General features: G+C 39.0%; 2 long non-coding RNA genes across 3 annotated transcripts in view; one reads left to right on the forward strand and one right to left on the reverse strand.

Moving 5' to 3' along the window:
• LOC143268938 (uncharacterized) overlaps nt 1-21,944 on the reverse strand; it is a 174,215-nt gene that overhangs the window by 95,083 nt on the left and 57,188 nt on the right. The window lies entirely within an intron of this gene.
• Nucleotides 13,176-21,458, forward strand: LOC143268937 (uncharacterized). 2 transcript variants are annotated; one of them, XR_013045181.1, is made up of 4 exons: nt 13,176-13,524; nt 13,665-16,671; nt 16,772-16,910; nt 20,941-21,458. It is a non-coding gene; the product is annotated as an uncharacterized LOC143268937 (long non-coding RNA). The 2 variants fall into 2 exon arrangements; XR_013045180.1 differs by having other exon boundaries at nt 13,274-16,671.

Consider the following 21,944-nt stretch of genomic DNA (forward strand, 5'->3'; position numbering starts at 1 on the left):
GGAGATTTGAAAGTCCCATAAAACAGGCAGTGTGTCTCTTCCACCCTACCCTGGATAAAAGCCTTTGTCCTAGAAAAGAGGAAACCATAAATCTGCCATCTCAAGTGTGAAGTGGAAGTGTTTAACTACCTAGGGCCTCTTTTCCCTTCTGCCTATTGAGGAGCTGTCAGACCCCTATGGTCACTTTCTATAATTCTAGTTTTCCAGATATTGCATCTAATGCTTCTTTTTATAATCTGTCATTTTTATGATTACTGGCAATTTAATACATTTACATGATGAATTTTAGTCATTTCTCCTTATATTACCTCTGTCATCCCCTCCTCCAAAGGAAACCTTTCTGACTAATAAGCCCTTCTTATTTTCATATCTTCTTTTTGGGTGTGACATTGACTTAGTGTGGGGGGGAGGTGTTTTACTGGAGAAAGTATTGCTTATCAGAGGCCACACCACTGAAGAAAATGACACCCCCTTCCCACAGTAAATATTAACTTCATGCTTTATTTTTAAAATGGCTAAGTCTAAATTTGTGTAATTCAGTCCAAAGCCTACTTTGGTGCTCTGTGTCCTGTTTTAGTTTTGATGGCTTATGCCATCACCTGTCTAGTTGTACCTTCTTGAAAGGTGAATCTTAGCCTCAAACTTCACTGTAGGTGGAGTTTTTCTGTCCCGACCTCCAGCTCCAAAATAACCACAAAGAGGCTTAATGTTAATTATAAATGCTTGGCCAATAGCTCAGAATTATTACTAACTAGCTCTTACAACTTAGATTGACCCATTTCTATTAATCTACATTCTACTTGTTGCTTTTACCTCTACCCTATTTTGTGTGTCTGGTTCATTCTGCGTCTAGCTGACAGCTCCTCTGACTCCACCTCTCTTCATCCCAGCATTTTCTCTGTCTCAGGCTGTCTTGCTCAATTTCTTCCTGCCAAGCTATTGGTCAATCAGCTTTTAATTAACAATGAGAGCAATACATATTTACAGTGTATAGACAGATTATTCCACAGCACATCACTGTCTCTCTTGGTCATTTCCTGTCACTTGCACTATCTAAATAGGTCTTGAATCTAGCTGCTTCTCCCCATTACCATTAAATCCATTTTCATTTATTTCTGTCTAGGTAAAGGACATGAAAGCTTTATTACATGAGTGGTTATGTTGGCACTTGGTAAATGAGAACACACATTATCACTCATAGTCATGAATTATGGAACACTTAATGCCTTTAATAAAAGGTGTTAAATTCTGAGAGGTTTTCAGGATTTTGAGATTGAGTTCCCCTTCTGAGCTGCTTAATAGTTTAACACGTGGAATCCCAAATAATTATATATTGGGAAAGACAGAGATAGAAACACTGTACCCATCAAAGATGCTAGAGGAAAAGATATCTGATTTTCTGACTGCCTTCATGACAGCTCACCTGGATATTATGCAATTTTTTTCACCTATAGCTCCAAGTAGAGTCAATCTCAGGTCTAAGGAGAGAACATCAAATCATCAAACCAAAGACCCCAAGATAGGTATGTCAGTTTTTTAGCACGCCTGAACCTCCAGAATGGAAATGTCTCGGGCCCCTTCCAGGAAAGTCTCCATTATACTGTGGAGCATCAGTGGGCAATAAAATTGGTTATGGGAAAGAAGTGACACAGCTGAAGTAAATGACATCAGATACTGTGTGTGTGCACGCGCATGTGTGTGCACACGGGTATATGCATGGGTATATTGTGTGTGTGTGTGTGTGTGTGTGTGTGTGTGTGTGTGTGTGTGTGTGTGTACATGTCCCAATGTTCACATGTGAAAGCAAGAGGAGGATATTGGGTATTATGGTAGTTTGAAAGAAAATAGCCCCAAAGGGAGTGGTACCATTAGGAATTGTGGCTTTTTTGGAGAAGATATGGTTTTATTGGATGAAATTTGTCACTGTGGAGGTAGATTTTTGAGGTCTCATATATGCTCAAGCCATACCCAGTGTTCGGACTACTTCCTGTTTCCTCTGAGTCAAGATGTAAGAACTCTCAGTTCCTTCCCTAGCACCATGTCTGCCTGCAAGCTGCCTTACTTCTTGCCATGATGATAATGGGATAAACCTCTGAAAATGTAAGCTGCTCCCAATTAAATGTTTTTCTTTTGCAAGAGTTGCTATGGTCGTGGTGTCTCTTCACAGCACTAAGACAACTAACTAAGACAGATGAAGATACCAGGGACTGGGGGTATTGCTACAATAAGCTGGACCACGTTTTTATTTGGAATAAAATGGACTTTATGAGTGAGAACTATGAAGCAGTTGAATGCTTTAAGTGCTGTTTAATAGACCATACTAGTAGGACCCTGGAAGGCAGAAGTGCTAAGAGTGATTTGAACTGTGGAGGGATGGCTCAAGAAGTCTCGGAGGAGAAGAATTTTAGTATGTTGCCTAGAAATTGTCCCTGTGATATTTTGGTGAAGAATTTAGCTGCTTTTCCCCCTTGTCTGAAAAGTCTGCCTGAAGTTAAAGTGAAGAGTTTTTTCTTATTAACTCCCTTGGCAGAAGAAATCTCAAAACAGCCTATTATAGACTCTGTTGTGTTAACTCTAATGAAGATATATAATGAAATGGAGCAAGCTGAAAGAGGAAAACTATTTGAGGAGAAAAGGAGCAGCAGAAAGTGGAATGGAGCTAAATCCTGCATTCAAGGAGACAGACAGATTAAGAAATGGGATAAAGAGAGTGGCAATCTCAGGGCAAGATCCCATCTAGCTAAGTTTCCAACTTATAAAAAGGAATTAAATAAAAGCTTAGAGCAGCAGTGGTGGTACACATCTATAATCCCAGCACTGGGAAGACATGGGCTGACATATCTTGAGTTTGAGGCCAGCCTGGTCTACAGAGCAAATTATAGAATAGCCAAACTCAGGCAGTGAAGAAAACCATGGAAAACAGAAAGCTGGTGAAGATGTAATTGAACAAGGAGCCATGTTCCTGTCCCAGCAAGCAGCAGAACTTGGCAGCTTCAGCCATGTGGTTATGGCTTCAGAGTCAAGGATAGAAGAAAGGCATTATTAAATCTCCTTCTGCAACTAAAGAAAGCCACTGAGGCCAGGCATGTGTGAAGCTGTGAAGGTAAAGCCTGGATTGCTTTGGAGACCCCAAGACGTTGGAGATGTGAGAACTGTGGGATCCCTGCCAAGGGAATGGAACTAAGCTGCAAAGAGGGAGTAGAACTGACCCAAGACAAAGAAGTCTGTTGTAGTCAACAAAGCTGAAAGGAGTTGGAGATCTGAAGAGCATTTTTACATCAAACATGGAGATACAGAGTTAGGAGTTTGCCCAGCTGGATTTCAGTATTGCTTTGGTCCAGTATTTCCATGCTATGCTTCCTCCCCTAAATTTTAGAATGGTAATATATATCCCATGCCATTATATGTTAGAAGTGTGTGATCTTCCTTTTGATTTTGATTTTACAGGGGATTGGAGTTAAGAGATTGCATGAATCTCAGAAGAGATTTAAATTTGGTCTTAATAAATAAGTTTGAGACTGTTATATACTATCATGACTTTTGATGTTGGACTGAGTGCATTTTTGCATTATGATATGGCTATTAGCCTTTGAAGGCCATGGAGTAGAAGGTGGTAGTTTAAATGAAAATGGCCCCCAAAGGGAGTGGCACTATTAGGAACTGTGGCCTTGTTGGAGTAGGTGTGGCCTTGTTGGAGGAAGTATCTCACTGTGGAGGTGGGCTTTGAGGTCTCATATATGCCTAGGCCACGCCCAGTGTTCAGACCACTTCTGTTGTCTCTGAGTCAAGATGTGAGAACTCTCAATTCCTGCTCTAGCCCTGTGTCTGCCTGCAGACTGCCTTGTTTCCTGCCATGACAATGATGAGCTAAACCTCTGAAAATATAAGCCACCCCAGTTAAATGTTTTTGTTTTTGTTTTTGTTTTTTTTATAAGAGTTGCCATGGTCATGGTGTCTCTTCACAGGAATAGAAACCCTAACTAGACAGCTATCTCCTCCCACTCTCTGCCTTATTCCCTTGAGATAGGGTATCCCTTTGAACCTGTAGCTAGGCTGGTGGCCATAATCCTCCTTGATCTTAGTGTTTGTGCCCACCCTATCTCTGGTACAAGCACATACACACCCATGCTAAGATTTTTCATATGAGTTCTGGGCATTTGGACTCAGGTCCTCATATTTGTACAGCAAATGCTCTTACCAACTTTTCCATCTCCCTAGCTCCACAAATGCAACTTCTAATTTAGTATCCTCCCTTATTACACAATTTATTTACCATTTACATGCATAGTTTCATTTGCCATTTAATCATCCTAATAATGTGTAAGAAGTAAGTTTTATCATTCCCATTTTAGCTATAAAGAATCTGAAGAAAAAAATGAAACCGAAAGAGCAATTTCTAAGTGGGAATTTAAACCAGACTTCAAGTGATAACGGATTCAAACTCTTAACCCATTACTCCACAGTGCTTCCTGTAAGAGAGTTTCACACTACTAACCTCCTATGTAGATATCTATGAGAGAGCTTATAATTTCTGAGAAAAAAAAACAGACAAGCATACCTTACTCCATTGACTTTCATTTTACTCATTTTATTAGTATATGTGAATCATACAAAACAGTTTTGTTGTAACTATTCTTACATGTAGGTAAATAGAAGCTTGATCATATTCATCCCTTAAATTATTCTCTATAGTCCCCCACCTATTTCCTAATGGTCCCCATCTTCTTCCCAAATAATCCTGCTTCTTCTCTTCTGTCTTGTTTTTAAATCTATGCTTTTAGTATGAAACAAAATATTGTATTGTTTGTCTTTCCGAAATTTGCTTATTGTGTTCCACTTCTAGGACTAGAGATTCAGCTCATTGATAGAGTCATTTACCTAGCAGCTTACATGGGGGCTTGAGTTCAATCTACAAAGTAGAGAGGGAGAAAAAAGAAAAAGAAACAGCCATAAGATTCTATCCATTTTCCTACAAGCAAGATTTTGCCAAGGAGACTACATTTTCTTGGGCACTCATCCATTGATGGCCATCTGGACTGGTTTTATAAAAAGCTATTATGCATAGTGCTGTGATGAATCTAGATATAGAGGCATCTCTGTTCTCTATACTGATTGATTTCTTTGGGTAATACCCAGGAATGTTATAGAAAAGATGGATCATACAGAGATTCTATTCTTAGTTTTTAAAAGCATTTTCACAGTAGCTGCCTTAATTTACATTTCTACTAACAGTATACAAGATTTTCCCCCACATCCTTGACACATTTGTTGTTTTGTATTTTAGGCATTTTGCTTTGTTTGGGAGCTTAGGTATGAGATTATTTTTCAGATTTTGTTTGTTTGTTTGGTTATTGGTTGAAGGTAGGAGTTAAATGCATCCCAGGCTGACCTGGAATTTTCTATATAACTGAGGATGGTCTTAAACTTCTGACCTTCCTGCCTCCGCTTCCCAAATTCTGGGATTACAAGTATTTATTGTGAGCTAGACATTGTTTTCTTGATAAACATTCTGACAGGTGAAACCTCGATGTAATTTTGTTTTGTCTTTCCCTGAAGGCTAAAGCTATTGAACATTTTCATGTGTTTAATTGGCCATTCCTATTTCATCTTTTAAGAACTGTTTTCTTAGTTCATTCATTCATCAGTTGAGTAGACTGTTTCTTTGTGTTTAATTTCTTTAGTTCTTTGTATATTCTGGATATTAATATGCTGTTGGGTTCATAACTGGAAAAAATTCTCTTTACTCTATAGCTTTCATCTATACCCCTGTTTCTTTCTCTGGACAGATACCTTTTCATTCACTCAATATCATTTATTATTTCTTGCTGTTTATGCCTGGGCTTTTGTATTTCCACTCAGAAATCTCTTGAGGTGGATTCCTGTGTTTTCTTGACTGTTTCAAAGTTTTAGGTCTTACATTATTGCCCTCAATTCATTTTGAATTTTTTTTATAGGGTGAGATGGGGATCTGGATTCATTCTACATGTAGATGCACAGTTTTCATAGAAACATTTTTAATGAGTTATCTTTTCTTTAACATGTTTTGACACTAATTCCAAGAATAGCATAGTTGTAACTATCTAGGTTTATTTCTGGGTCTTCTATTCTGTTTTTGTTTTTGTTGTTGTTGTGGGATTATTCTTTTCCAGCACCATGTAGATTTTGTTTTTGTGACTCCACAGTATAACCTGAAATTAAGGCTATTTAGGCAAGGAGTTAGATATGAGATAACCAAGGCAAACAGCAACTATATCTTGGTAGCTGCTTCTGGCTAGGCAGGAAGCTAGGCATAAAGAAATCACAGTAGTTTCTTTTTTTTTTAATATTGTTCAATCTGTTTTTATTTTTGCTTTTGCTTTTGTTGCCTGTATTTTTTTTTACAACACCATTCAGTTCCACATAATAGCCACAGATTCCCCTGCTCTCCCCCCCCCTGCCCCCCGTCCCCCTCTCCCTCCCCCCAGCCCACCCCCATTCCCACCTCCTCCAGATCAAGGTCTCCCCCGAGGACCGGGATTGACCTGATAGACGCAGTCCAGGCAGGTCCAGTCCCCCGCTCCCAGACCGAGCCAAGCATCCCTGCATATGTCCCAGGATTCAAACAACCAACTCATGCAACGAGCCCAGGACCCGGCACCACCGCCCAGATGCCTCCCAAACAGATCAAGCCAATCGACTGTCTCACCCATTCAGAGGGCCTGATCCAGTTGGGGGCCCCTCAGCCTTTGGTTCATAGTTCATGTGCTTCCATTCATTTGGTTATTTGTCCCTGTGCTTTATCCAACCTTGGCTTCAACAATTCTTGCTCATACAAACCCTCCTCTTTCTCACAAATTAGACTCCCAGCGCTCCACCAGGGGCCCAGCCTTGGATGTCTGCATCCAGATTCCTCAGTCCTTGGATGGGGTTTATGGCACAACTATCAGAGTGTTTGGCCATCCCATCACCAGAGTAGGTCAGTCCCGGCCATCTCTCAACCATTGCCAGCAGTCTTTTGCGGGGGTATCTTTGTGGATCTCCGTGGGCCTCCCTAGCTCTCTGCTTCCTCCCCTTCTCATGTGGTCTTCATTTACCATGGTCTCCTATTCCTTGTTCTCCCTCTCTTTTCTTGATCCAGCTAGGATCTCCCGCTCTGCCACTTCCTGAGACTTAGAGACCGGCCCCCAGCTCCCATCCTGCCCCGACTTCCCTTCTGGACCAGTAGTTTCTTATTAGAATTTCACATGCTCTGTTCTGTTAAAGATCCTTGAAATTAGTTAGCTTCTTCTCACTATAAGAAGCCCATGATCTGTGTTGCCACTGGAAACCATGTGGAAGTCTATGATCTGTGCTGCTGCTGGCTGTTATAAGCAAGGAAGCTTCTTTTCTGGTGGTACCAATGACTGCAAACTTATAGCTGAGGATGAGAGACACTGAAAGCTTCCATGATAACCCCCACCCAAAAGAAGGAAACAATCCAGACAGGAAGCTACTGAAGAGAGTCCTTAAAAACTGTGATAAAGATGCTGTGAAGTGTAGCTCTTCACAGTTGATGACTTCTGGCAGAGGGTTGGGAAGGACTCAATTTTCTTTGAGTGGCTGTCCACTGGGAGTTTGGCTGTGCTCCAATGAGTATATAGGTAACACAAAATGGATTTGGTGGGTTTGTGTTTGTTTGTTTGGAGGGAAGGAGCGCACAAGGGTGGGAGGGTGGTCCTGGGAGGAATGGGAAGCAAGTGTGATTGGGATGCTTTGTACAAAATAACCAAATAATTAATAATTGGGGTTGAGGGAAAAGGGAGAAATCCAGACGCCGGGGCACTTTCTTAACTGCCACACATACTCACTAAAAAGTATCTGCATCCTCAGAAGACTTTGATTCATTGTGGTGTCATTTGCTTAGTGTCCTTACCTCATCACCATTTTGTGAACTTTCAAGAGGATCATGAAAAGAAATACTCTAAAAGAGAAAAAAAATCTGATTTGGGAAGTGAAAAGGAGACATGCTATATGTCTTTGCCTTGTTAAAAGGTTTTTAAAACTCCACAATTGTTGCATGAATACTAAATGGTCTTATAATAAAAACCCGGAGCCAGATATCAGGGTGAAAGATCAGAGTAGCAGAGCAAGCCACAGCCATCACCTCTTACCTCACCAACTCCTCAGCCTGAAAGAAGCACAAGTTCCTGTCTTCTCCTGCCTTATATTCCTTTTTCTGCCCAAGCATATCACTTCCTGTCTCAACCTTCCTAGTGCTGGGATTAAAGGTGTGTGATCCCAAGTGCTGAAATTAAAGGTGTGTGCCACTACTGACTGGCTCTGTTTCTCTTTTAGACTGGATTAATCTCATGTAGCCCAGTGTGGCCTTGAACTCACAGAAATACAGACAGATCTCTCTGCCTCTGCCTCCAGAATGCTAGGATTAAAGGTGTGTGCCACCACTGCCTGACCACTGTGGCTAACTCTATGGCTGGCTCTGTCCTCTGATCTTCAGGAAAGTTTTATTTCTTGTATTACAAACAATGTATCACCACATCTCCACTTTTTTGTCTAAAATAACAAAAGAAATTTATAACTAATATAAGAAAAACTACATACAATAAGTACAATAACTATACAATATATACAGTCAAGAATTACATTAAAAATGTCCAGTCCATGAACATTTGACAAATTCAGAGAAAATACTCCATTATTTATCCTATTTTGGTGAGTCCAAAGTATTGTACCTAACTCACTTTCTAACTTGTATTACCAACCAAAAACCATCTTTTGATGTCTCTCAAACTTATACACTTTACACTTCTTCAGTGAGTTTCTTTTCTGAATTTGTTAACAAGGATAACTATAACAACTATCTAGTCTTCAGCTCCATCATAGATCCCAGAAGGATATAATATTACCTGAGTAAACAGGAAGTGCATTGTAAACAGCTTGCAAAACTCTAGAAATAACAAGAGACATCTGGTTGCCTGGACAGTCACCCAAAGTTCCTGTGCAACACTGGGGCATCCATCTTCAGCCTACAGGCCTAGAGTCTGACAGACTTATCTGACAGACTTAGCCAATGGGATGTTATCTACCTTATTTGTGTCGACCCACTCCAAAATGTCTCTGAAGTATACCATCTTTTACTTTGATTTGCTGAATAAACTGGTACCTAAATTGTTTTTGTGCCTTGGTTGAATCATTTTCTTTGCTGTGAATCCAGGAGAAACCTTTACCTAGTAACAAAATCACATAGTGTGATAACCCCTGAACTGCTCTTTTGCTCATGATACTTTAGGTGTTTGTGATCTTTTGTGCTTCTCTGATGGTTTATATTGATGCTGAGTTAACAGGTTAACATTTATGATCCTCCTCCCTGGACATGATTATGAAAGATTGTCTTAATTGTGTTAATTGAAATTAAAAGATTCACCCTAAATGTGGGTGGCACCATTCCCTTAGTCTTGGATTATATAGAAAGGAGAAATCTGGGACCTGAAAGATGGTTCAGGAGGAAGATATCTGCTATGCAAGCTTGGATACCTGAGTTTATCAACCCCAGAACCCATGTAAAAGTTGAAGAAGAGAACTGAGTCCACAAAGTTGTGGTCTGACATACGTGCACATGGTAGCAGGCAAGCCCATCCCCCAACACATACACACACACATCATGCCCACCCATACTCTCTTAACTGCTAAGCCATATTGCTATCCCCACATCAGGATGTTCTATGTATTTACTCATTCATCTTGATTTGAATAGGTCCCTTTTAATTGACTTAAGGACCCAAGGGCAGGACTCCCCCTCCACCTTGGGGACATATACTACCGTGAAGATTCTTCATTACCAAAATCAAAGTATAAGTTCCTTTCAGAAGAGGTAATTATATTATAAACATAAGAGTTATTTCCAGTCTGGTCCCCACCAACTAATCAAATAACCCGCCTTTTTTTGCTGCTGATCATGTACCAATCTGTAAATGATAACCCTAGTGGAAACTGAGGGGGAAAAATTATAGCTTAACAATCAATATTAAAATGAATTCTTGTTGCCTTTCAAAACAATAAATAGAAAAGTACAATCAGATTTCCTAATCAACAGCTAATGTTGCAGATAATATGAACAGTGTATTTTTTCTCTTGTTACAAAAATCTGACAAAATTATTATGACTTATTTAGCACAATAATTCACCTGATCTGACTGCCATTAGGCTTCAAAAGTAACATCCCTAGGCACATAGTACAGCTGTGCAAAGATAACCTGTGTACTAAAGTAGCACACATCCAGTAAAAGTCAGACATCATCACAAACTCTGCTCTAGGGATCAGACATATACACACATTCTATTCAGGTTTTCAGTGCTGGTAATTCACATAGAAAAAACAGGGGGAGTTTGACAATGGAGAGCCATAGTTACTTTCTGACCAGTTTTTATCTATTACCTGATAATTATTTAATAGAGAAGAGATTTGCATTATAACTTACATAAAAGGGGAACTGATGCTCATTTTGTAACTTGAAATAATGACTAAGTAGTTTCTAAATGGCCGTCTATAATATAATGAGAGGGAAGAAAGAGAGAGAAAGAGGAGTGGGATGCGGAGAAACTATGGCATTTTGCCACAAATAGTTGGTATATCATATTGCCAATCTTCTCTTGATTAGAGACAAACTAGGAAAGGAGAAATGTAAGACTGCCCCTATTAGCTTTGAAAGGAATGGAAATTATCTTTTTCCGTTTGAAATGAAGATAAGATGAGAACTTTATAATCCTGTTGATAATTGAGCATCAGTTCCATTGCCTAATGTCTTTTGGGGTAATAACAGAGAATGAGCTTTTGCCAATTTAAACCCAGGTAAGAAAGGTTGTACTCATCTTACACAAGAATGTAAAATGCATGAATCTCTCAGAAATACACTAACTGTAGGAAAAGCCTCTTCCCTAAAATCCAGTTCTTTCCTCTATTTAGAACATTTTTAGGGAGGGCAAGAAAAGAAATCTCTCTATTGTCCTCTGTCAAATGTAAAATTGTGCAGTTACCTTATATGCAGTAGAAAGGAAATATACTTGTAACATATTCTCTAAAATTATAAAGCCCACACATTTTTCCATGATAACCAGCTTCCAGTAAATACAGTTTGAGAGAATATCTGTTCTCCATTATAATAGAACTCAACCTATAACATTTACTTTTAAAATGAAATACATACTTTTCTCTCTCAAGTCACTGTTTAAAAGATAACGGCTATCTGATGGGGAAAAAAATCCATCTAATGTCTCCAAGAAATACACCTCACCAACAAAGTCATTCACAGATAAAGAATCAATGGGTGGAAGTGTTTTCTTGAAATGAAAGAAATTTGCAGAGAAGCTAATGAAAGGTAAAATCCAATGGAGATCATATCCTCTCCTGCCTCTGAGTAGGGTCCCTTGAAATATGTTCATCTCCCCAATATTTCTGAGGTTGGTATCAAAGGTTGCTTCCTAGGGAATACACTCTTCCTTCTCTGCTCTTCTTCCACACCCTGCTTCTTTGGGATTGTATATCTTAAAAAAATAGCAGCACAAACATATATTCCTGGCTCTGAACTTCCCAGCATAATTAGTCATTTCAGACCTCAGACAAATCAGATTCTACGGTAAACATGGCAATTGGACCTCTCAGTCTCATTTGATCATAAGTTCCAAATCTGTCCCTTGAAAAACAAAAAAGGCATGCTATTCTATCCCCTAATGAAGATATAATGAGATGATTAAAGAAAAATAAAAAAAATAAAAAGGAACCTTTAGAGATTGTGGAGAATAATTGCATGGCAAAGTGGTTCAAATTGGACATGTTTGTTACCAAGTAATTTTTCAGCTGAGGGTATAGCTTACTTAATTAGCAGAGGGCTTTCCAGGCATGCATGAAATCCTGGGGTCAATACTCAGGACTGGCTGTAATCCCAGCAATCAGGAGGGAGGTGAAGATGCTATCAAGATAGTGAGGCCCCTCACACTCTCCCAGGAAGCAAGGGCTACAGTGAAGACACAGGAGTCTTATCTAGAGCCCTCTGGTTTTGTTATTTTGGAGCCCTACCCTAGGACTACCTAGGCACTGGCACAACCCACACATGACCTTAAAGGGATCCCTAATCAAGCTATCCTAACACCCCTTAAGCCAGTACCTCCCATACCAACAAATTCCCACCGATCAGCAACTAATATGCTTGTTCCTGCTCTCTTGACTCAGAATTTAGAGCAGATAATTCACTCCTATGCTTTCATGTAGACACACTGGGGTCTCCAACATTTCTCCCTGGGAGATTCAAATCCTAGACAAGGCTTGGGACTTGTCCACTGTGCATATGTGATCAGTCTCCCAGGTTTCCCAAGGGAGGACAAGACTGTCCAGGAATCTGCCAGGAGTTCTTGTAAGGTGGACAGAAGAGAATTAATTACATGGCATTCTTTTTGTGGGTTCTTAGTTATGTTGATAAAATATTTTTTTAAAAGATTTATTTATTTATTATGTATACAGTGCTGTGTCTGCATGGCCAGAAGAGGGCACCAGATCTCATTACAGATGGTTGTGAGCCACCATGTGGTTGCTGGGAATTGAACTCAGAACCTCGGGAAGAACAGCCAGTGCTCTTAACCTCTGAGCCATCTCTCCAGCCCAATAAAATAATTTTTAAATGGATCCAGAAGAAAACTCTAGAATCACTCTATTGGAGTTTGAGAGAAAAATTAACAGGACAGTTAAATGGTAAATCTTGCTAGCTGTTGGGACGAGAATGTGGGAGAAGAGGAAGAAAGGGGTTTTTTTTGTTTTTGTTTTTTGTGTTTTTTTTGTTTGTTTGTTTGTTTGTTTTGTTTGTTTTGAGTTAGCAGCCAAAAAGAGTAGAAGAGTTCAGCAGCGGAATCAGCAAGCTGAAGATCAGTAAACAACTGCATGATGGAGGGGGCTCTGGGGAATACAAGTACATTATCTAATTAAATGGATAATTATTCCTCCCACCTCCTTAGCATATGTTCAGTAGAATCGGCTTTCCTGAAGGATATTCTTTGACCAGGTGATTGACAGGCCCAGTTGGACTAAGTCTAAGGTAGGAGACAGTAGTATGTATTGTTTCAGGCAGTTTAGAATGTTATTTAGGGCCACAAATAGAACTCCGATTCCTTCTTTTGATCAGAAGGCCACTTTCACTTAATAGACTGAACAAAACCTTGATATCTCCACTTTTTCAGATAGTATTTTAAATTCTTACTCTGGCAGTTGGAAAGGAAAGCTGATGTTTCCCTTTCTAGTGTTACCATGGAAACAGGAAGTGTCCTAAGCTGATTATGAGGGAGGAAGCCACCCTCAGTGACCTCCAAGTTTGCTGATGTCTGTCTAGCTACCTAATAGAGCCAGGAAGACCCAAAGTCCAAAGACATCCTTGACTGAATAATACTATATGTGTATATATATTCTGCCCATTGATATATACATACATATCAACCTCTTCAATCACTATTTCTCAAACATAATCTGAGGTCAAATGTCTTGAAAAATCAACAGCATTAACAAAAGTAAATTATTTAGATTTATGAATGCAAGGAATCTTTCTATCACTGTATTCTATAAGTAATTTGTTTAGATTATAAGAAGATTGCACTTATGTATGTCTCCCTTATTTTTTTTTTAACTTTGTATCTTGATTCTCTGGCAGTTACCATTTGGGAACTGGGATGTCTTTGAGGATGATGGAGGCTCTCTTGTCTCAGGTAGGCTTTAGCTTGAGGATCTAGGATGGTGGAAGTCAACAGCCATCGAATCCACCCAAGTGCAATGTTCTTCCAGGTTTCTGTTTCCCAAAGTTGAAAAATGAAATTCACAAAAAGGCAAGTTTCAGAAGGAAGTTTCATGTGGTATTTAGGTGACCATCTAAGAGAACAAAAGCAGATCTCCTATATAGAAGGAATGGGTCCCTGGATATGGAATACACTGAGTGTCAATCTCGAGTCTTTTCATAATACTTACTGTAGAAACTACAGTGAGGTATGGTGAGTGGGGGATGTGTTGATCATATCCTTGGTCCACTCAAAATGGGTCTAAGTGTCTCTTGGCTAAAATTGTTTCTCACAAATAGTTTCCAGGCAGGGGTGCTCATTCAGAAGGAAAAGAATAACAAACCAGGCCTACTTTCTCGTAACTCTGACTTCTAGCAAGGGCAAAACTACTCATAGGACCAAGGACATTTCTGGCTTCTAGCTGAGGACAAGAATCAAAACTGCTTCCTTTTGGGGTTCCCAGCCTAAAACTGTCTGCCCAGTTTCTGTTTGCTGCTCTCATCATTAAGTGGGGGAAGTTGAACCAAATATCCTGACCTCAAACATTAGTTCCTAAGTGCTGGTTCTCAAAACATAATGCTCCGAGATGGAATCCCCAGAAATGGTCCTCATCCAACCTTCTATCTGTCTCCAAGTTACCTAAAATGAGTCATAGAAATTGAACCTCTTATTCCTCAAAGCAAGATATACAGTATTACAATGATAATTTGTTATGATTTTCTTGTTAATCTGTCTTTTGATCCTTTATGATGGACAGGAAAGGGATCACCCACTTTTCTACCCCTATATAGAAAAGACCTGAATTGGTTTTTATCTTGACATTCATATGAGGAATTGCATTAGGAATTTGATAACAATTCTTGACCTTCTTAGTGTGGTCTTGGGTTAATAAGCATGAAAATTTTAATGTAGAAAACAATATGCACAACAATGATGTTAAAAGTTTGTTTTCAAGCCCCAGTCTGAAGATAATGATCTTTAAGTTGGGTTGAAACTCGAAAATTAAACATTTGGCAAGACTCCTAGACAAACCGTTTCATACCTTAAGATTTTAAGGACTGGCAAGTTTACCTCCAGCCTTACATCCCCCCTCCCACTTCCACCTCTCTCATCTTCTAACACTCATGAGACAAAAATTTGGTTCATCTTATTAAGGCAGTATCCACAGGAGCCGGTATTTGGGGTATGGTATGAAGAGGTGATGTGAGACAGGCAACAATTACAGTGAATCCCCAAAAGGCTTGGAACCTTGCATCAAACAAGTGGAAAACAGGGCATTTTTGGATAAGCTTCAGAGGATATTTTTCTCAACCCAAAGCAAGGCAAAGTGTATTTTTCTTGCGTAAGAGATGCACTGTGCTGGAAGACTTAGTATTTTCAAAGACAACAGGTCTCCTGTTAGTCATATTCATTTATTAACTGTTTCCTTAAGGTTTTTCTTTCAAAACAAACTGTTACTGTCTAGTCACATGTTTTCTATATAAAATTTAATTAAGTCATAAAGATTTCTAATCATATAAAGAAAGAAACACACATACACACAAATAGAAAATGAGGTAGAAGAAAATTTCAAAGGTCATCTTTTTCCCTGATTAAAATTCTTAATAAAATTACAACAGCTATGTTTTTCATCAAGGAAGTATTTAAGCAGCTAATTTTTGTATAAATATATTTCATGCTTGTTCAATAAATTAGGAAAAGGAGAATAATCTTGTTAAGATACGATTCAGAGGGAACAGTGGACAAACAGCTATTAACATTTGAAAGCAATGAATGAATGTACTAAATAAGCCCTATGAATTACTCTCTGTTATCCAACAGAATTTAGGGTTTTTTGTAAATTAGGTAATAATTACTTATGGAGGGACGAATTTCAAAATGTTTTAAAATTGAAAGGCATTTTACTTTCATGCATTTCTGTGGTATCTGAGTTCTGTGGAAGCTTGAGGATTAAGGATTATGACCATGCACCTATCAGATGCTTGTGGCAATGCTGGCTGTATGCCAGAACCGGATGTTCTGATAGGCTTGCATATGGCTCTTTCAGCAATTTCATGCAAAGGATTGTGGGCTCATGTCAGGTATCAAAGGCACATATGATGAAAGGCCACGTACTCCACTCTTGATTTTTCTTCTTAAATCACAGTTTTTCTCCTCAAACCCTACTCAATTCAATTTTTGCCATAAAATACTTTATTTCTTCCATTCACTTGAAAAGTAAAGGGGTCTTCAAATTACAGATTGCTACTCCTTCAGGTTTAGCTTGACTCACTATCCATATGACCAAGGAGGAAGGGGACAGTTTAGCCTAACAAAGGTACTTGCTTATGTTAATCTCTCACCTGTGTCATCCAGGCTTCATCAAGTTTGGTCTAAATTGATAAATTTGCAACTCAGGAGAAGCAGCACTCATTATAGAAAGGAACAGCTCTACCAATGCCCCAGGCTTCTTGATACTCACTTCTGTGATTTCTTGTCACTCTGAACAGAAAAGCATGTGTTACTCTGATCCAAATATTCCAAAATTGATTTCACTTAAACAAGAAGAAGAAAACTACTGCCTGGCACAACTATTTTGCTAATTTTTATTTAGAAGTCTCTGAATACTTATTTTAATATGTAATGAAAGGGAACAATTACATTTAAAAGGAGAGAAATTTCCTATTTGGGAGAAGATTAAATGTACTAGTTGCTGGCAGAGAAATGGTAGCATGATGCTGTGATCCTGATGCTGTAGACAAAATCACATCTAACTGGCAAACTGTGGCACCTTGACATTAGAGAAAGAGCAGAGGATCAAGCTGATGCTTATATGCCCTCACCTCTCCCATGTAGCAGGGCACAGACCCACATCCAAGAGAACAAGGACCTTCCCCACTGGTAAAGGTAAGATACACGTTTTCCCCATGATTGTCCTCTTTTCCACACAACCATCTTTAAGTAACTCACCATTTTCCTGACTCACTTAGACCTTCCTTCTTGACAGTTATCATGTAACATACTAAACTAGTAAGTGTGTGTGTTGTGACGGGGCCAGGTCATGAACCTAGCCAAGAACAAGGAAGAGAAATCCATTCTTCTCCAACAGTTTCATTATCAACTTCAAAATGACTACTACATCTAAGGTAAACAATAGCTTCCAAACTTATGATAAAATTTAATAGATTATAAATTTCCTAAAATGTTAGTGGATGGAAATAGAAGTATTAAAATACAGTTAGTAAAGGGTTACATGATTTTGATTATTTCAGAATGTTTTATAGTAACATATTTAGACAGATGTTTGATGAATTCTGGAATGATGATGTGTGGGAACTTCTATGTGTGTGGTGCTGGGGGTCAAATCCAGGACCCTGCACATGTGAGCTGCAGCCTCAAAATGATAATTTTTAATATTTAGAAATTTTAAAAATCTATGGCTATGGCATCGTATTATTCTAGATATTACTAATTTCCCTGGATATAATTTCTTATAGAAAAAATCACATTTATACAACCACAAAAATAGAAAATATTTATGTGGCAGTCAGAAATGCCTGAATCTGATTGCTACCATTCATTTTCAACATCCCTGTCTGAAGATAGATTAGAAAAGGCAATGGTGCAAAGTTCAAGGCATTATACACATTCATCTAAAATCTTGACTTAGCACATATCCTGTGCTAGGACAGCTAGACATTAAGATTAATAATGTAAGAAGGTGGTCATATCTCATCATACCACAAGGACACTTGCTCAACTGTGTTGATAGAAGCATTATTTGTAATAGCCAGAACCTGGAAACAACCTAGAGGGCCCTCAACCGAAGAATGGATAAAGAAAATGTGGTACATATACACAATGGAGTATTACTCAGTGGTAAAAACACAATGACATCATGAAATTTGCAACCAAATGGATGGAACTAGAAAAAACACCCTGAGTGTGGTAACCCAGACCCAGAAAAACAAACATGGAATGTACTCACTCATAGTGGATATTAGACATAAAGCAAAGGATAACCAGGCTACAAACCACAACTCCAGAGAAGCTAGGTAACAAGGAGGATCCAAAGAGGGACATGCATGGATCACACCCTAGGAAGGGGAAATAGATAAAATCTCCTGGGTAAACTGGGGTGGGGGATAAGAACATGGGGAATGGGATGGTTGAACTGGGGGAAGGACAGAGAGGGAGAGTAAGAAAGAAGTATCTTGATAGAGGGAGCCATTATGGGGTTAGGGAGAAACCTGCTGCTAGGGAAATTCCCAGGAACCCACAAGGATGACCCCAGCTGGGACTCCAAGCAATAGTGGAGAGGGTGCCTGAACTGGCCTTCCCATGTAATCAGATTGATGACTTTCCTAATTGTCATCATAGAACCTTCATCCAGTAACTGATGGAAACAGATACAGAGATCCACAGCTAAGCACTGGGCTGAGCACTTCCTAGAGTCCAGTCAAAGAAAGGGAGGAGAGATTATAGAAGCAAGGTAGGTCAGTCAGGATCATGATGGGGAAACCCACAGAGACACCCACAGAGACAGCTGACCTGAGCTAGTGGGAACTCACAGAGTGTGGACTGATAGCTGGGGAATCCACTTGGGACCAAACTAAGCCCTCTGAATGTGGGCAACAGTTTTGTGGCTTGGGCAGTTGGTGGGGCCCCTGGCAATGGGACCAGGATTTATCCTTAGTGCATGAACTGGCTTTTTGGAGCCCATTCCCTATGAAGGGATACCTTGCTCAGTCTTGATGCAGGGGGGAGGGGCTGGGTCCTGCCTCAACTTGATATGCCAGACTTTGTTGACTCCCCATGGGAGGCCTTACCCTCTCTGAAGAGTGTATGGGAAGAGCGGGGTGCAGGGGTGGGGGGGAGTGGAACTGTGGTTGGTATGTAAAATGAAAAAAAAAACTTTTAAATAAATTAGCATCTATCAAATTTTTTAAAAAGTGGAAAGTAATTGAATAAACATGTTAGGACACTTCTGCCAAATGAAACCACATCTGCCAGGGCCTCTTTGGAACCATGGAGCTACTACAAGAAGCATAAAGTAAAAGGGTTTGCAAATTACAGATCACTACTCCTTCAGAGAAGCTTATCTTGTCTTCAGAGTAGAAGATAAGGATGCCAGAAAACTTCCAACTGTGATGCTTTTAGTACTCACTGTTCCTCATGCAGAAGGTTGTTCCTTGGTACATGTGTTAGCTTTGCTGTGCTTGGCTTTCCCTGAGGTCTCAGAAAAACACTGATAGTTACTTACTCATACTGCCTACCACAGGACACAACCCTTCCTTGAGTATTGGTGATTGACAAATAAAAAGATTAAGGACAGGGCAGTATTTGGCCATTTGGTCCACACCCATAGCTGACTTTTCTATACCTGCTTTTCTTGAATAGATGATGAGCTATTCCATGAGGTGTTCAGAAGCAGATATGGCATAGATCCTATTCAAGGTCCATCTAGTACAGCTAATGGTACACAAGACAACTACAGCCCCCAGGAGACTCTCTTGAGTTCTCAGGACATGGTGCCATGTAATAAAGGATAGCAATAGCCCTTCTCTTACCAGTAGCCTATGTCTGTATGTTTAGCTAGAATCAGATGTCCCTACATAGAGCAGGCTAACCCAGAAGATAGAAAAAAACACTCACATATGAATGACCTTGAAGGAGGCTATCCACTTATTATTTCATATTCTCCCTATGTTAGAAACTGGGCCTAGTGTGCCTAAAGCTGACTTTCTGTTTAGAGTTCTACAAAAAGTCAAGGCATCATTTAGCCATCAGATCTCAGTGGCATGCAATTTTAAGACAGAGGCCTACATCTTCTTCCTGGCTGTCAATTGGAGATAGTTCCCAGCTTTCTTACATTTTCTCTATTATGAGATTATCTTTAATTAACAAGTATGTGTACCCTTAAGATATTATTTTATCACTTCAAAAAGGGATATCTGATATGTCCTATCCTTGACTCCAGGATAGAAACTGACATGATTATGAGTATACAACTACTTTTAGAAAATGAAGGAAAGCTTTTTGAAAAAAAAATACTGTGTGTGTGTATGTGTGTGTGTGTATTCTTAAATACAACTTAGTCTGTATATATAACTTTTGAAAATACCATTTATAATTACAAAAATTATTATTGTAATGACATTTCATATATATAGGTAATGTCCAGAAGAATATTTCTACTCTTTTGCTCTGTTTTCCTGAATTCTTTCTTGTAACAACAACCAAAAATATATCTTCTGTGGATTACTTTGTAGAAGTATGAGCTAGAGATGGCAAGAACACTTTCAATGAGTTAAGTAAATCATTTATCACACGTTTACTTTGTGACTTGAAGTGGGGCCTAAGACAATTAGTAACTAAGTATTTAAGCATTTATAAAAGTAATTATTGTCACAGAAGTTATATATTTGCATAATAGTAATTGCTCAAATATAACTAGGATAGAGCCAGATTTGAAGCATACTGATACAATAAAGGTCATTAAAGATTAAAGTTAGTCTGAAATTTTTAATGTGACTTTTCCATTGAACCAATTGACAGGTACTTAGTGTTTTCTCATGACTATTTCATTAGAAAGTTGGCAGATTTATTTCTATAAAATAAACATAGTATTTCAAAGCTATGAATCAGTCTCAGATTTATCTAGTGGAAAAACCTTATATACAATATATTTGTACAATATATTATTTTTTATTGTAACAAAAATACTTTACCCACACTTAGGATGTCTTCAATGTATCTTGACATTTCTCAAATCTCCCTTTTCCTTTCTCTGTGTGTACTTATTTTATGCCCATGCTTGTCTACAAATACCAATATCCAGACATCCCTGGATTTTGAAAAGGCATATTCTGGCTCATTTAATAAAATCAAAGCCAATACCATAAAGAGAGAGCCAACTACAGCTTATATTTCAGGTTGCTAGCACTGAGAATCTATTTCAATCTTGAATGCTGTAGGTTTCAATTTGTTCAAAATGAAAAGGTCTCTTTGTTAAAGGTAAGATCTACTCAGGGCAGAACTCTCTCTGGATACTTCAAGCTAAACATAAATGTGAACCATAAAACTTATGAGCTAACTATGTGTATATGCTGATGTTATTCCAAGTCTAAGCGAGCGCTTGATTAAATGGTCCATTTATATTTTCTCCTACTACAGGAAAATAGATGGCTTTTCATCATCTGTTCTTCTAATTCAGATGTGAGGAGCCACAAACCATCTGGGGCTAACAGCATATATGAAAATGGCTTTTCAGGTCTTCTGGGTGATGTTCCTTTTTGTACTGCTGGACCACAACAAGGAAATTTCAAGGTTCACTGGTAACTTCTTGAACGAGATGAGCAATTACAGGAGACGAGTTCACGACAATGGACACCTGATCTCAGGGATCAGCCTAGTAAAGACCCTGAAATGAAATTATTTAAGTAATAATTACACCATGTCTGGAGCCTTCCTGACTTCTAAACTTTCACTGCATTTCTAAGTTGTAGCTTTTGCTTACTTTAACCTCAATTATTATAAATGCTATATAAACAGCAGAAGATATAAGTAACAGTAATTACTTTCTTGTGAGCTAAATAGAAAACCAGCATTGTTGCCCATTGCCCATGTAGCTATGGAGTAGGCATATGTTACACTATTGGTAAAATTATTAAGGCCACTCCACGTAGTTAAAAGGGAGGTTTATTTAGTGGTGTAAATTACAAGTGAAGGGATAGGTAGGTTGCAGAGTCTGGGAAAGGCATAGCCCAGTCCGGCGGTGTTCTCTGGAGAACTCTGCTCAGTCTACCTCCAGAGGCCAGGGTCCAGGAACCAAGAGAGGGTGGTGCATCTGGATCTCAGGTCTTCAGGGCCCTCTCTTGGCCCTGCCTTGTAGGCATGACAGTTACTGAAGCCTCAATGGGGCTTGGAACTTCCAGATCAAAGCTGGAATGGCTACTCACTATAGTACACTATCACTCTGAAGGAGAACAAATCCTAAATTAACCAAGACAAATTCATGTTTTGTAGAGAAAATTTTTTCTGAATTCTAATTTTAAGCAATAAGTTCTTCAACTTAATTTTTAAGTGAGGATGTATATGGTGGTTAGAAAAAAAAATAATACTTGACATTCAAAGAGAAGCTAATGTTGGGTCTAAGTAGCACCAATGGACGAGAGACC

The sequence above is a fragment of the Peromyscus maniculatus genome, chromosome 16 (assembly GCF_049852395.1).
Source record: "Peromyscus maniculatus bairdii isolate BWxNUB_F1_BW_parent chromosome 16, HU_Pman_BW_mat_3.1, whole genome shotgun sequence".
Taxonomy (NCBI): Eukaryota; Metazoa; Chordata; class Mammalia; order Rodentia; family Cricetidae; genus Peromyscus; species Peromyscus maniculatus.